The sequence below is a fragment of the Asterias rubens genome, chromosome 5 (assembly GCF_902459465.1).
Source record: "Asterias rubens chromosome 5, eAstRub1.3, whole genome shotgun sequence".
Lineage (NCBI taxonomy): Eukaryota > Metazoa > Echinodermata > Asteroidea > Forcipulatida > Asteriidae > Asterias > Asterias rubens.
In genome coordinates this window covers 16,886,408-16,902,064 of record NC_047066.1, presented here as the reverse complement: position 1 = coordinate 16,902,064, position 15,657 = coordinate 16,886,408, and the positions used below count along the sequence as shown (strand labels likewise).

Here is a 15,657-nt window from a genome sequence, read left to right as displayed (position 1 = left end):
GATACGGATGCCATGGTCAGAGGACATTCTGATGAGCTTTTGAATATAAATTTATAGAAATGTTGCGAAATGTTGCACCAGGCCAAAGGTCAGATCAGAAACAAAAACCCTATTGAGTACGTAATTTTACCAAAAGGAGGTAGAAGTAAATAAATAATATAAATAACCATGTGTCTGAATTAACATCTACGTGTAATATCTGGTTAGAACACATCTAAAAGTATTCCTTGTCGAGAAAACATGTACATGTATAGAGTTTTGTCGTTATCATATAAAACACATTGATGAGCGTTTGTACACAAACATATGGGAAAAGTGATTTTTTTGCAATAACAAACAATGCTCAACCCTGCCAGCTGGGCATGCATTGGAATTGCATACTAGACACCTTGAAGAACATATTTCTGCACAAAAATCTTAGTTGTAATCAATGTCACGCTTTACCTAAATTTTGGGGTTTGGCTCCTGGACTAGTGTGTATCAATATTTTGTTTCTTTAATTATTTGTTTTAGAATCGTGTTCATGTTTGTTTTTAGGTGCCCATATCCTCCCAGCGTAAACTGTTTTACGCGTTCATTTGAGCCAATTTTGTCCAATAACATGTTCTAATGATCGTCAAGGGCACTCAATATCTTGGTGATGCAGACTGATGAATAAAACCGGATGTTGGAGCAACGGGGTCGCATCTACGTTGACCTCTTAAAATCGAAGCGGACTGGATCGGGTTTAACTCTACGCTGTCTGAACACAAGGGGGATTTATTTTTATGACCACCCCCCGCTGCTCGTAAAAGTTCAACTGGTTCGGGTCTAAGTTAGTACGCTGTCTGAACATACCCAGAGTTTGTAAAAGTTTACCTGTTGCAGGCTTATGCAAATCAGTCTTGCGTACCTGAATGACCATTGACCTCTGGCAGTGTTATAGTATGGTAAGGTGTGGCTCAATAGCCTATAGCAGTTCATGCAGTGAACATGTGTTGAGTATATAGTGCCCAGGCAGTCATAGTGTGGCAATTTGTGCTGTTACCTTTGGTGATTTTTAACCATACACCGATGTGTGTAAGCACTGTATACTCAGTACTTCCCCCGAGTCCTGTGAAAAAATATCACAGGCATGTTACTCGGATGGGATTCGAACCCACGACCCTTGCAATTCTAGAGCAGTGTCTTACCAACTAGACTACCAAGGTTGCCCGGTAGCTAGAGGCAGTCCGAATCCTATGTTTTGGCAGGGGGTACCGCAACGATATAAGAGATGTTAAATTTGCACTGTATTCTGAAACTCCAAATTCTGTATTTTGCATCAAAAACCTGTATTTTTGATAAAACATGCGTAAACGTAGTTTAAGCAACGAGGCAGGCAAAAAAGATAAGGTGCGTAGGCCATTAAGTTATCGAACAGTCTAATTAAATCAGTTAATTAAAAATTGGCAAACAAAAATTAACAAATGGGTGGTTATAACCCAATGAAACAGGTTTTGTATGAAAAAGATATTGATAAATCATATCTTATAGATATTGATCAATCATATCTTAAAGATATTGATAAATCATATCTTATTCATATAGAAACCCTTGGTAAATTTCATTTTGTCAAAAGAAGACAAGTGAAAAACAAAATTAATTTAATTTCAATGAAGAAGACAACAAATAATCCCAAAAAGTTTTGTTTCTTGTATTTGCGGGCATACATGTAGTTCTTAAATTCATCTTATATACATCTCGCTTCAGGTGCTCTTTTGCGTCTTTATTTTGGCAATTTTTTGTGCAAACTCGATTCATTCACCATGTATTTCGTCCGTTCACTAAACGACCGATACCATATAAGGGCATTTTTGACAACAGCGCTGTTCAATGAATTGTGTTAGACTGGTTCCCTGTGAAATCGGGACGTCAGATAAACTGGCGTGTAGATTATGCAATGCAGGTTTTCGCGCTACTAGCGTGCGTGCAATGACTATGGGTGGAGGGAATCTCTGTTGCGCTCGATGTATGTGTGGTGCGGTGGGTGAACGCTGAAGGAATACCACGAATAGAGTTCACTGGATAATCATTGTAGGCCGTAAGTAGTTGGCCGAAAACTTATTTGTGTCAACAACAAAATAGTGAACTTATGTTTTAAAAAGGGCACAACGGCCAACGGGGAGAAAATTGTATTTTTGCGATGGCGATGCTCAAAACCGTATTTTTTTTGCAAAACCCGTTTGCCTGTATTCTTTACAAAAACCCGTACGAAATACGGGAAAAACGTACTTGTTGGCATGTCTGGATTAGGAGAGGCTTGGAGAGCTGCTAAATTGAAGTCTGATTCCCTTCGAGACAAGTTGGAAACCAATCCATCTCTTGATGAAACAAAGGAGGCATATAAGGAATGGATGGATGTTTTTGAGGAACTCATGAAATGTTATGATGATTACTGCCAGTTGCTGAGTGACGATGAACGTCTACAATTTGAGAAGGATTGGTACACGGATAAGGAGGTCTGGCTTTCAAATGTAAACCAAAAGATCCAAGATTGGTTGGTCAAGCAAGAAGCTCCAATGCCGTCAAAATCATCTACACATGTAGTTCATCAAAACGCTCAAAGACATCCCAGTAACTCGTTGAAGAAGAGCAGAAGTTGAAACAACTAGAAGAAGAAATTGAGATTAAGACTGAAGATGCTGTGGCCGAGGCAAAATAGAAGGTTTGGATAAGTAAGAAAAGACAAGCAGAAATTGTAGTGAATTACTAGGGCCTCGATGGATGGGGGGATGGATGGAGGATCTGATATGAATGCCGGTGCAGCCGTAAAAGAAACCAAACCTGATATATTCAAAGATGCTACAGGGGATGGTGACAGGCCAAGTTCAGAGAAAGCCTCGGAGACTGCAGCTCATTGGATGGACACCTTCGAGAAATTCTTGGATCAGTATGACATTGCTGCTCTAAATAAACCGCCTCCACAACCTGAGCCAATGACCGGCAAGTCAACCCCGACACGATGTCCCTGATGTCAGTGGTATACAACAAACTGTTGTGGGTGTTGCACAGCCTGGCCAGTCAGCAAGTAGACAACCGCAAGAATCTGCCGTTGAGGATGTACAGCCGACAAGCCACCAAGATGGGTTAGCAGTGACTAAAGACGACGTGGGTGGTCAATCCGTGAATGAGATGATTAGGCATTTGCAATGACCAAAAATCAAGATTGAAAGGTTCAGCGGTGAGGCGACTGAGTTTAAGCGCTTTATGTGGATGTTTGCGCCAGAATTGCTAAGTTGTGGGACACTGATGATGAGCAGCTTTATTACAGACAAGGCATACCAAGTAGTAACTGGATACAGCTATCTGGATGGCCCTACTGGCTACGCAGCAGCCGCCAAGGAGCTGACAGAACGATATGTAATCCTGAGGTGAGCCAATGCATTAGTCAAGAAAGCAGCTTCATGGCTGCAAATAAAGGCAGATAACCCAAAGGCTCTTGATGGTTTTGCGATCTTTCTTCAAGAGTGTGAGAGTGCGGTCAAATGCGCTGGTAGTTTGCAGTACATGGAGCATAGTGAGAACATCAAGGCCATGGTGATGAAGCTACCTTACAACTATCACGACAGATGGAGGTCTCCTGTACAGCAGTGCAAGTACAAAGGAGAAATGGTAAAGTTTCATCATCTAGTAGAATTTGTTAGGTTCGAGTCCAAGAAGGTTAACGACCCTGTTTATGGTAGAGATGCTTTGTCAACCACAAGCCAGAAAAAACCCGCCTGTCGTTGTGACACCAGGCCTAAAATCACCATGGCAACAAGTGAAACTACGGATCTTAAGACCACCAAGGATGTTGACAAGGTGTGTTGGTTTTGTGGTGGTTCACGTTTGTTGATAGGATGCTCCAAATTGCGAGAACATTCCTGGAGTGAGCGCATCGAGTTTCTGAGAAAGCGGCGTCTTTGTTAAGATGGGGCACATGAAGAGGACATGCAACAGGAAGGCTACGTGCAATGTTTGCATGGGTCAACACCCAACTCTTCTTCACATAAATCAGAATGATACTTCGAGGCCTGCACAGTTTTCATGAAATGTGACAGGTTCAAGTGCCATGCCTGTGAGTAACATCGGTTGTGAGTATACCAACGTAGCATGTGACAACGAAAACGAGAACCAATGTACGATGGCTATCGTCCCAGCTCGTATGAGGCTTTATAAACTGCGCCAATAAAGTATCTTAACACTTACAAATGGTCAGATATATCGCAACCTGAAATAGTATGCCAAAAAATAACTATTCATTTTGATTCACCGTTAATTTCTGCACATTTTGACACCTCTTGTGTTGCGCTACGATGTTGTTAGGTGGATTTATGGGCACTTACATGGCTGAAGGTTGAACTTCAAAAGTTGCAAAAGCCCCTATTCAAGCTAAATCATTGTATTGTGACGAGTAAGATCAGCCTTTATTTTACCCGCTGATTATAAACCTTTAATTTTTTGTCGCGTGTTGGATAAATCGGTTGCGATGAACATCAGCAATAATTGTCAGTAACCAAGCAAAGGGGTCAAAGATGGGAGGCATACATCAATCTGGGTTAAGAGCCAGAATCCCTGATTATGGTGAGACAGTGAAAGGTGTTTCAAGATAACATGAAAGTTGGCTCAACTGACCAAATAGGAAAGAGGACAGATCGTTGGTTTGATAGAAGCCGGTATGTTGATGCAAGCTGCAGCTCATCAGGTTACAAAGTAACCACCGACAGTCAGTAAATGGTGGAATCGCTACCCAGCTCAGGGAAATGTGGACGACCTGCCAAGGATTGGCCGTCCGAGGGTGACTTCTGCAGCAGAAGAAAGTGAACAAGTCCATCTAGCCTGACACCACTCTCGAGAGATTGCGACGCATCCTGATCAGGAAAAGGCAGGGGATTGACCAGGGACAGATCAGAGGTCTCGTTGGGAGTATGAGAAGACGACTCCTTGCCGTTCAGGACAGTGATGGAGGACACACCAAGAATGGGGGACAGGATATCAGCAGTTTTAGAGTTAAAGATACGGCAATAAATTTCATGGTCAAGTAAACGAAACGAGTTTGAGTTTGTGTGATGCTTATGTGATTCCCTTCTGGAATTGGGGTGAATAGGGGCTTTTGCAACTTTTGAAACTCGACCTTAAGCCACTTAAGTGCCCATAAATCCACCTAACAACATCGTAGCGCAACACAAGAGGTGTCAAAATGTGCAGAAATTAACGGTGAATCGAAATGAATAGTTATTTTTTGGCATACTATTTCAGGTTCCAATATATCTGACTATTTGTAAGTGTTTAGATACTTTATTGGCGCAGTTTATAGAAACTGTACACAGGAACAGTACTAGCGAGTGAACGCTGAATAAATATCCTATCAGTCTCTACTAATACAGAGTTTTCCAGGACAAACGATCTCTTGCCATGTCACAAAGCCGTAGGATGTCACTGTGGGTTTTGAGGAACAGCTGACGAGCATTGAGGTCTTTCCGTATAATGTCGAGTAAGTTATAGTTTTGTGACGGCCACGGCGGCCTCTCAGGTGTCCCGATCCAACTACAGCGAACATGAGAGCATTATGAGTGGGTGAGTAAGGATGCATTCGAAGCACATGCCCGAGCATGTGTAAGAAACCGGTTATAAATCATACTGCTCATGTGCTCAATATTGACTTTAATCACCTTCCCTTGAGGACAGTGTGCGTCCGCGCCAAAAACTAGTTCCTTCTTATTCGTGTATCATATTAATCGGTGTTATAATCATGTGATTCTCACAGTGTAATATTATGTGATTGAATTGTTTATTTGTTATGGTTTTCTATAATGGGCCATATTTTTGACCGCGTGAGGGCGCTCTCAATCACTTCCGGGGGTATATTCATTCATACCCAAAACAGTTTTTAAAGATTGGAACACATTATAACCACAGACATCTAATCCATCACAGACAATAAGACTTTTAAAGGAGCCGTTATAATCCACCTCTAAAGCAAATTGAAACTACGGCGCAACAAAAGTGACAGAACGCCTATTAATTTGTGCAGGGCGAATCGCGTGTACCCCCGGAAGTGATCAAAATACTATTTATAGCGCCCTCGCGCGGTCAAAAATAAGGGGCATTGATAAGAGATGCATAATAGCGGGAATCCAATTCACCCACTTGAGTTTAGGTGGAAGAATATATTAACTAATAGCAGGTAGTTCGGTGCCTCGTTGTTCTCGCTCTCTCTATGTCTCTGTCCCGATGTTGGAGGAGACCAAGCTCAATAATCTAATGTTTTGGGTTTTATGTAGAATTTAACTGGATAATGTGGCGATGTCAGAATGTCATTGCTCTTTGGTTGTGTATGGGGATTATAACGTTACTGCTATCGTCAACATGAAGTACCCCGCCAGTACAACGAAGTTATGTTTGCACTCGTTGTTATGGTAATTTTTACGTGATAGCTTTTACTGTGTAAATCGTGCAGTCTAGTGCATAGTGAATAGTAGTGTAGTACTTTATACAGTAATAGTATAATTTACGGCAATGTATAATGCGCTGTTTCCTAATTGTGTTTGTAGGGTGTTTGTTTTCTACTTGTACACTGATGGGAATAGACAAATAAAGAAGTTCTACCCATTGACAATTGAGAATTCCCTGGTGTCATGACTTCACAGGGGCTTACCCCCCCCCCCCTGTAATAGACGGTCGTCAGCGTCCGTACCACTACACATGCACCACCTTGCCTTCCTCACTAATTCGGATAAGGGACGAGCTCCACATCGAATATATAGGAGTCTATTCGACATCACGGATGGTCGGCGACATCGAAGAATTCGTCTAAAGGTGGTTACGGTGGCAGGTGTTTAACTTCTCGTGCACGTTCTTAGGTGCAGCCCAGCTACTTGAGTTGTACATGAAGACAGACAATACCATTGCATTGTAAACATGCATCAGTAAGGTGATGGATATTTTAGGGGGTTGCATCCAGAGTTTGGTAAATGTGTTGAAGGCTGCATTTGCTAGACAGATACAGTGTCGAATGTCGGCTGTAGAACACATCAGAGAACCGAGTAGTTTGCTTGTCCTCCAGGGTTCCTGGTCTTTCAGTAGGAGGCCTTCCGAATTAACTTCAGTGTTTGAAGCCATGTATATACAAGTGTTTTCAGTTTTTCCCTCATTGACAAACAAGCTCCAATCTTTCAAGACTCTGGATGTAAGGGGGATTAGTCTTGCAAGGCTTTCACTGCCTTCATCAAGGAAGTCAATGTCATCAGCGTAAGCTGACTCCAGTGGTAAAGAGGATGGAGATATCGGTGGGTCAGGACGTGCAGCTTGTTGTCTGACGTCATTGAGGGCTCCAGCTAAGGTTGCGATGAAGAGTGCCCCGCTTAGACTGTCACCTTGAAATGAGCCAAGCGTTGTGTCAAACTAGCTTGAGGAAGATTTGTTGATATTTACTTTCAGTTTTGTATTGTAAATCAAAAATCTGACAATACTAATTTTTTCGTTTGAACAACCCGCAGTTTGTAAGATCTCTAGAATATTTCTTCGCTTAATCGTGTCAAATGCTTTTGACATGTCAATGCCACTTTTGTGAAGTTCCCAATATTTCTTCATTACCACTGAAGCAAGCATTCGCTGGGCCCAAACAGCGTCTGCGCAACTACGTCCTTTTTTTAAACCAGCTTGACATGGTCTGGTGAAAGTGGCGATTTTCTTCTCAATTCTTTTCAGCGTTATGATTGATAGTAGTTTGTAGGCTCTGTTTAGGAGGATGATAGGTCGTAGGTGCTCAGGTGGTCCAGGAGTTTTCTTTGGTTTTGGCAAGGCTTTTAGGATTGTCCTACATGTATATTCTACAACTCCATGTGGTACGGTGTTTACATAATAATAATAATAAGACATTTGTAAAGCGCCTAATGCAAAAGCCTCTAAGCGCATTAAAGAAACAACAAAATAAACAATTAGAGAAAGATACAAGATACAAATAGGCAAATTACAAAAAAGAAGCTTTAAACAAATGAGTTTTCAACAAGGACTTAAAACATTGTAAAGTATAAGCTTGGCGAATATGCACAGGAAGACTATTCCAAAGAAACGGTGCGGCGTAAGAAAAAGATCTGTGGCCATAAAAAATGGAAGAAGCTCTAGTAGCAGAAAGCAATGACTGTTGAGATGATCGTATAGTCCGAGTAGGGGAATAATGATGAACAAGTTCAGATAAATAAGCAGGAGATTGACATGTTTGAGCCTTGAAAGTTAACAGAAGAATTTTGTAAACTGTTCGAAACTTAACTGGGAGCCAATGCAATTGCATTAGTACAGGTGTAATATGGTGAGAACGAGGCAGACAAGAAACGAGGCGAACAGCAGTGTTCTGTACACGTTGAATTTTAGCAAGATCTTTATCGGGGAGTCCATACAGAAGTGAATTGCAGGAATCAAGTCTAGTAGTGACGAAGGTATGAACAAGACGAAGAGTAGTTGCTTCATCCAGGTAGCGGCGAATTTGTGATATTTTCCTAATAGCCATGAGAGCTCCTTTGCAAACATTATCACAATGTCTACTCATGCACAATGATGAATCCATAATAACACCGAGGTTACGGGCAAATTCAGATGGTTCAATGACAGACTGGGCAATTTGTATTGTTGGCGGCGAAATTTTTTTGCGAAACGAGATCGCAAAAATAAAATCTCAGTTTTTGAGTCATTCAAAGCAAATTTATTTGACAACGCCCAAGATTTGACATCTTGAATGCACACTTCAACTTTTGCAATGGCAGAAGCGCGATCAGCTGGATCAAATGTAATGTAAAGCTGGGTGTCGTCAGCGTAAGCAACACTAGAAATACCATGGGCAGCAATGAGGTCTTGCAAGGGTGCACTGAACAATATAAATTCAAGTGGCCCAGCTACAGAACCTTGTGGAACACCACACCAGAGATGATGGCGATCTGATTTAACATTATTGATGAGAACATGCTGGGTTCTGTTGTTCAGATAAGAAGAGAACCAGTTAAGGGCAGTTCCAGTTATTCCATAGCGTGAAGATAAACGTTGGATGAGATGCTCATGGTTGATGGTGTCAAATGCAGCTGAAAAATCTAACAGCACGAGGATTGCTTCCTTATGGTTGTCCAGTGCACGTAAGATTTCGTCCTGCACACGAACAAGAGCAGTCTCAGTACTGTGGAAAGGACGATAAGCAGACTGCATTTTAGCATGGAGGTTATTTTCATGGAGATAGTCATGAAGTTGACTAACAACAGCACGCTCAATCAATTTGGAGATGAATCTCAAGTTAGAGATAGGACGATAATTTGACAAACACTCTGGGTCCAAATGTTGCTTTTTCAGAAGTGGCAGGATGCAAGCCTCCTTAAGATGATCAGGGAAATGACCAAACATGGGTGTTGGAAAGCCGTGTTGCAGGCAAACAGTCCATTAGTTGTGATGAATTCCATTAACGGTTCCCCATTTGTGTTCATAGTACCCATTCCGAATGAGCCAATTGGAGGTGGCACATTGGCATCATGGGCCTAGTCGCAAGATCTGCCCAACTTTGAGTTAAAGTCTGCACAGATAAAAAGCTGTACACGAGCCGGAACAGTAGCTGCGGTTGCTAAGTTACTGTAGAACTCGTCAAGGCGTGTAGGGTCTTTATTCACTCGTTGAGTTGTTGGTCCAGAAGCGTTAATGATCCTGTACTTCAGTTCTGCACCATTTCTTTGTGGAATTTGTAAAGCCACCCGATCGCTTATGTAATGCCATTGTGTGATGCAGTCAGTAAAACATTTTGATATAAGGCTTGCTCATGGGTTAAATGATGTAGTGACTTATGCATTCCTGGATCCTGGAAGTAGTGTGTCATTCTGCAGTGAATCTCAGATGAAGAAGCTATGTGGCGTGGGCAGACGACATGGGAGAGCCACACAACATGGATACTTACTTGATTGAAGGCTTAGAAGTTCGGTGTCTAAATGGTAGTCCTACAGTCAAAGTCAATATTCCGAGGGTCTACACCAAAGAAAAGATTTCTGTTAAGCGACATCACATACCTACTCAAGATGACGTGTCTCACTGGAAACACCTGAAAGATGTTTATATGCCACAAATCAGTGCTGGCATCAACCTATTGATTGGTAACAATGTTCCTAAAGTGTACTCACCATTGGCGGTTAGAACGGGACCGCCGGGTAGCCCTTGTGCAACAAAAACAGTACTTGGATGGATTGCTTGGAATGTTGTGAGGTCAGTTCGAAATTGTCAACCATTCTCTGTAAATTTTGTGGATGTTGCTGCTAAAAGGTATGAGGAGATCAAGAAGCTCAACATGTTAGTCATAGAAAGCCTCAACTACGACTTTCCAGAACGTACGATTGATGACAAACGGGAATGGTCCCATGAAGACAAGTCATTCATGGAGAATGGCGGCTCTTGTAAATTTGTAGAAGGTAAATTAGTCTGCCCTTTAAGAAAGATGTCCACCTGCCCGACAATTCTGCTGTGGCATTGAAGCGTCTTGTAAGCCTGGAGAGAAAGTTGAAGGGGAATTTAAAAGTTCCACCACGACCACAATCTCTTCATATCAAACGTCCTGGACAAAGGATATGCTGAAGAAGTGCACGCATCTGAGGTAGACAGGCAAGATGGGTGAGTTTGGTACATATGCCACCATGGCGTATATCATCCTAGAAAACCCAAAAAGGTTCGAGTTGTTTTTTATTGTACAGCCAGTTATAATCGAGTTGCACTGAATGATCTTCTTCTTCCTGGTCCGAACTTAACGAATCATCTAATCGGTGTCTTGCTGAGATTTACATGTAGACAGGAAAGTGTGGCCATAATGGGTGATATTGAATCAATGTTCTACCAAGTTCACATCCCCAAGCAAGAGAGGAACTATTTGCGATTTTATTGGTGGCCGAATGGAGATTTAGGTAAGAAGCCAACACCCTACCAAATGATGGTTCATCTCTTTGGTGCTGTGTCATCTCCATCATGCTCAAACTACGCCTTAAGGCTCACAGCACTGAGCGATACCGACAAAGGCAACACTGTAGCAGCAGAGACGATTTTGAGAAATTTCTATGTTGATGACTGCTTGAAGTCGGTCAAGTCCACAAAGGATGCAGTTGTTCTGATCACCAAACTGACGGCACTTTGTAAGAAAAGGAGGGTTTAATCTAACCAAATGGATCAGCAATGACGACGCTGTGATGCAAGCCATGTCTGCAAGTGACTCTACTAAAAGGCCCAAGCTAGATGTGAATCACTCCTCTCAAAAGATGCCTCGTGAACGAGCATTGGGTGTTAGATGGGATGTGAAATAGGATTCGTTGGGCTTTAAGATCTCAGTGACGACCACGGATCCTACGTGAAGGAACATCTTGACTTATCGTAAGCTCAGTTTATGATCCTTTGGGATTTGCTTGTCCTGTCATTTTACAAGTCAAAAACCTGCTGCAGAAGTATTGAGTGGGATGCCGAAGATACAAGAAATTACTTGCATGTTTGGAATCAATGGTTGACAGATCTTCCAAAGCTTCAGGAATTGGTGGTACCAAGATGCTACATATAAGCCGTTGAAGTTTGAGGCTGCCCAACGCCAGGTACACAACTTCAGTGATGCTAGCGATTGTTGTTAAGGGGTTGTGTCCTATCAACGTCAGGTGACTACTAAGGGACATATTCACTGCTCCTTTCTGGGGGAAAGGTCTAGAGTCGCTCTTCTAAAAAAGGTGACTGTGCAACGAATGGAGTTGACAGCAGCGACCATTGCAGTTTGCATAAACAAGATGCTTGAGGATGAGTTGGATGATCAGATACATGACACAATTTTCTGGACAGATAGTACTGCAGTTCTGAAGTACATCTCCAATGATGCAACCCGTCTCCACACATTCGTAGCCAACAGAGTGCAAGTGATCAGGGAAGGTTCTAACGTTAGTCAGTGGAGATATATAGAGACAAAGGTCAACCCAGCAGATGATGCCTCGAGGAGGCTACGGGGGCTACGGGTCAACAAGCGCTAGTAATCAGCGCTGGTTGAAGGGTCCCGAATTCTTACGGAAAAATGAAGACCATTGGCCAATGATGGCCTACACACGTCGCTATGTGAGGTGGAAGCCGTCCTGAATAGCCGTCCATTACTGCTTCAACACAATCGGATGACCTGCGAGCACTGACACCAAACGACTTGTTGCCGGCTCACGGTACAGGTGCTCCTCCTGGTGAATTCTCAAAGGATGATTGTTATGACACGCAAACAATGACGGAGAGTCCATTATTTTGTTGACCTATTCTGGAAAAGGTGTGTGTCTGAATATCTACCTCTCCTTCAAGAGAGTCAGAAGTGGCTGAAACCAAGACGGAATGTCTCAACTGGTGACATCGTTCTCCTAATTGACAACGCACCTAGAGGATCATGGGCCTTGGGAAGAGTCGTTTGTACTAAGGAGGACTCCAAGGGTCTGGTACGTATGGTTAAAGTGAAAACAGCCACTGCCTTGATGGACCGACCAGTGCAGAAACTTTGCTTAATTCTGGAAGCTGACCGTGATGGCTAGATTCTCAAAGAACTGTCTGAAAGTTTCGCAAGTCAGTGAATAATTTTGAACTCAATTTGGACATTATTTAACTCATTTTGGACTTTGTTTTAAATTTGGTCTTATATTAATTTTTTATTTCATTGTGTAGAGCCACAATTGAGGGGCGGGTACATGTATGTAAGGTCCAAATTCTAGGCCCAGCAGAGTTTGTAAAAGTTATTAACTGTTAGTATGGTAAGGTGTGGCTCAATAGCCTATAGCAGTTCATGCAGTGAATATGTGTTGAGTCTATAGTGCCCAGGCAGTCATAGTATGGCAATTTGTGCTGTTACCTTTGGTTAGTTAAATCCTCTTGCTTTGTTTCATTTAGTAAATGTGGAAATAGCTTGCTCAATTATATTTGATACTGTCATTGCAGAGATTTGAGACACTATTGATCAGTAAAATTTGATGTATACTTTAGAAGCTCATTTTAAGGATTTTTGTGCAAGTATTCACAGTAGTAGATTTTCCAAATTTCAATTGTGCTACATGTCATTGTTTTTCCAATTAAGTTCACCTTTTCACAGTCCAAGAATTAAGGATTTATAACAGGTAACTTGTTCCAAAGTTTATAAATTTCCTGTGTTAAAACAATATTTTTATAAATGTTATTTATTTGTGGTTTATTACAGCTAATTGGTTTCATGGTTTCACATAGAGATACAATTACAAGTTTGGAAGTAGATGTTTGTGTTGGATTGAGAAGCTGTTATGGATCCAATAAACTGTATTAGCAATAAACAAATTGTGTGTTTATTTGAATTTCGACGTGTTCCAGTCAGCATACAAGCCTTTCCATGGGACCGAGGCTGCACTAGTCCGTGTGAGCAACGTTATTCGCTCTGCACTGGACAATGGTAACCTTACAGCACTAGTCCAGCTAGACTTGAGTGCTGCTTTTGACACTGTCGATCACAACATCCTTCTCTCTCGGCTCCAGAATCACCTTGGCATAGAGGACACAGCCCTAGCATGGTGCAAATCGTATCTCTACAATAGAACTCAGCATGTATGTATTGGCACCGCGATATCCGACCCTGTTGTTTTGAACTACTCTGTGCCACAGGGGTCGGTACTCGGCCCGCAGTGGTTTACGCTATACACTTTACCGATTCGTGACATCATCCTGAAATTTAATCTGAATTACCATGTGTACGCAGACGACACTCAGCTATACATCACGTTTAAATCTTCTCAAGAAAACGCCAATGCATCTTTTGCAAGACTTGAGAAATGCATCTAAGAGATTCGACGTTGGACACAACAAAACTTCCTGAAGTTAAATGATGATAAGACAGAGTTCCTTCTATTTGGGTCACGTCAACACTTAACTAAGGTTTCAGTGCCATACATCTCCATCAGTGATGCTCGGATAGCTCCCTCGCTGAAAGCTCGGAACTTAGGGGTTATTTTTGATTCATCAATGACACTTCAGCCACACATCAACAACATTGTTCGTTTATCATCATATCACATCAGGAATATAGGTAAGATTCGCAAGTACTTGGACAAAAGTGCCACTGAAAAGGTCATTCACGCATTTGTTACTTCTCGTCTTGACAACGGCAATGCTCTTCTCTACAGTCTTCCTAACAACCAGATTTCCAGACTTCAACGGCTCCAAAATACTGCTGCCCGCATTGTGACACTGTCTAGAAAATCCTGTTCTATCACCCCCATTCTGAAACAACTACACTGGCTCCCTATCTCTCAACGAATCATCTTCAAGCTGATGCTCATTGTCCACAAAGCTCTTAATGGCAAGGCTCCCCACTATATTTCTGAACTGCTTCAAGTTTACACTCCATCAAGGAATCTTCGATCAAGTTCTATGCTTCTCCTCATTGAACCCAAGTCTCGACACTCATGGAGTGACAGGTCTTTTTCTTCAGCCGCGCCACGCGTCTGGAACTCTCTACCACTTAATCTTCTCAAAACTTATCGTATGTCACAGGTTTTCAATGACTAATTTTGTTGTGTCTGTTTTTCTTTGTGTTGTGTTTTGTTTTTGTTTTGTTTTTGGTTTTACTGCGCCTTGAACACCCAGCAGGGTGGATATGTGCGCATTACAAGTCTTATTATTATTATTATTATTATTATTAATTTTGAACTGGACCACTATATACCGCATGGTCGATTCTGCACAATCTGACAATAGCAGTAGATAGAAAAAGAAGAGTTCTTCCCATCCAACATTAAGTTTTATATGGTCTTGATACATTTTTTTGCGGGCTTGGCAGGCTGACTACTTATGATTTTTATTTAAGAACGCAGAGTGCAATTTGTCTCCAAAAAGGCCCAAAGACAATACTGAAGAAAAAATTATGAAACAATTTTTTAATCTTTGTTAAATCTGATAAATTTTGCAGTATGAGCAAAACCACAGGCCCCTACTGAATAATAAAGTCAAACATCACTGCGTGTCGAAATGCCCGGTGACGTCTGGCACACCGGACATCTGAGACCCCGACACCGGCTAAATGAAATTGACTACATGTGGTACGAGGCTGTAGGACGTGGACACAGGAGATCGGCGTGACGGACCCTTGCTGTCTCTGCGGCTGATTGATTGATTGATTAATTGATTGATTGATTGATTGATTGATTGAGTGTTAAACAACCTTGGTCTGCTATTTGGTATTGAAGGTAAATCTTTAACACTAAGCTAGTGTGTATGTGTGTGGTGGACTTAGCAATCAGTTGGAATGATGACTGTTGGCAGTCTGGAGAGGAACAAAGAGGGGAAATATTCCAGTGTGAAGAGGTAGACCCTAAAGGCCGGTTTATAGTCGGTTGCGCGATGGTCGCGCGATAGAAATCTTGATGCGCAATCCTAAAAAAACACAGTTTACCTGGTGTCTAGAAAAAAACTAGACACTTTTGAAATGGCTGCCGAATAAAAAATATACGATTCTGGAGGAAAAAGTATATATGTATGGATAGCTTATGGACTCAACTTTCATAATGACACCAAAAAGTCAAAAAACACTTCATGATTGGGTGAGCACGGCTCACTTTTGTGAAGGGTTGAAAAATAGGCTGTGCAGGAATTAGCCTTCCCCTAATGAGAGGTAGTCCTTTGTAG

General features: G+C 41.8%; 1 protein-coding gene across 4 annotated transcripts in view; it reads right to left on the bottom strand.

Annotated features, from left to right (window-relative positions):
• LOC117290275 (ankycorbin-like) overlaps nucleotides 1-15,657 on the bottom strand; it is an 85,370-nt gene that overhangs the window by 18,682 nt on the left and 51,031 nt on the right. The window lies entirely within an intron of this gene.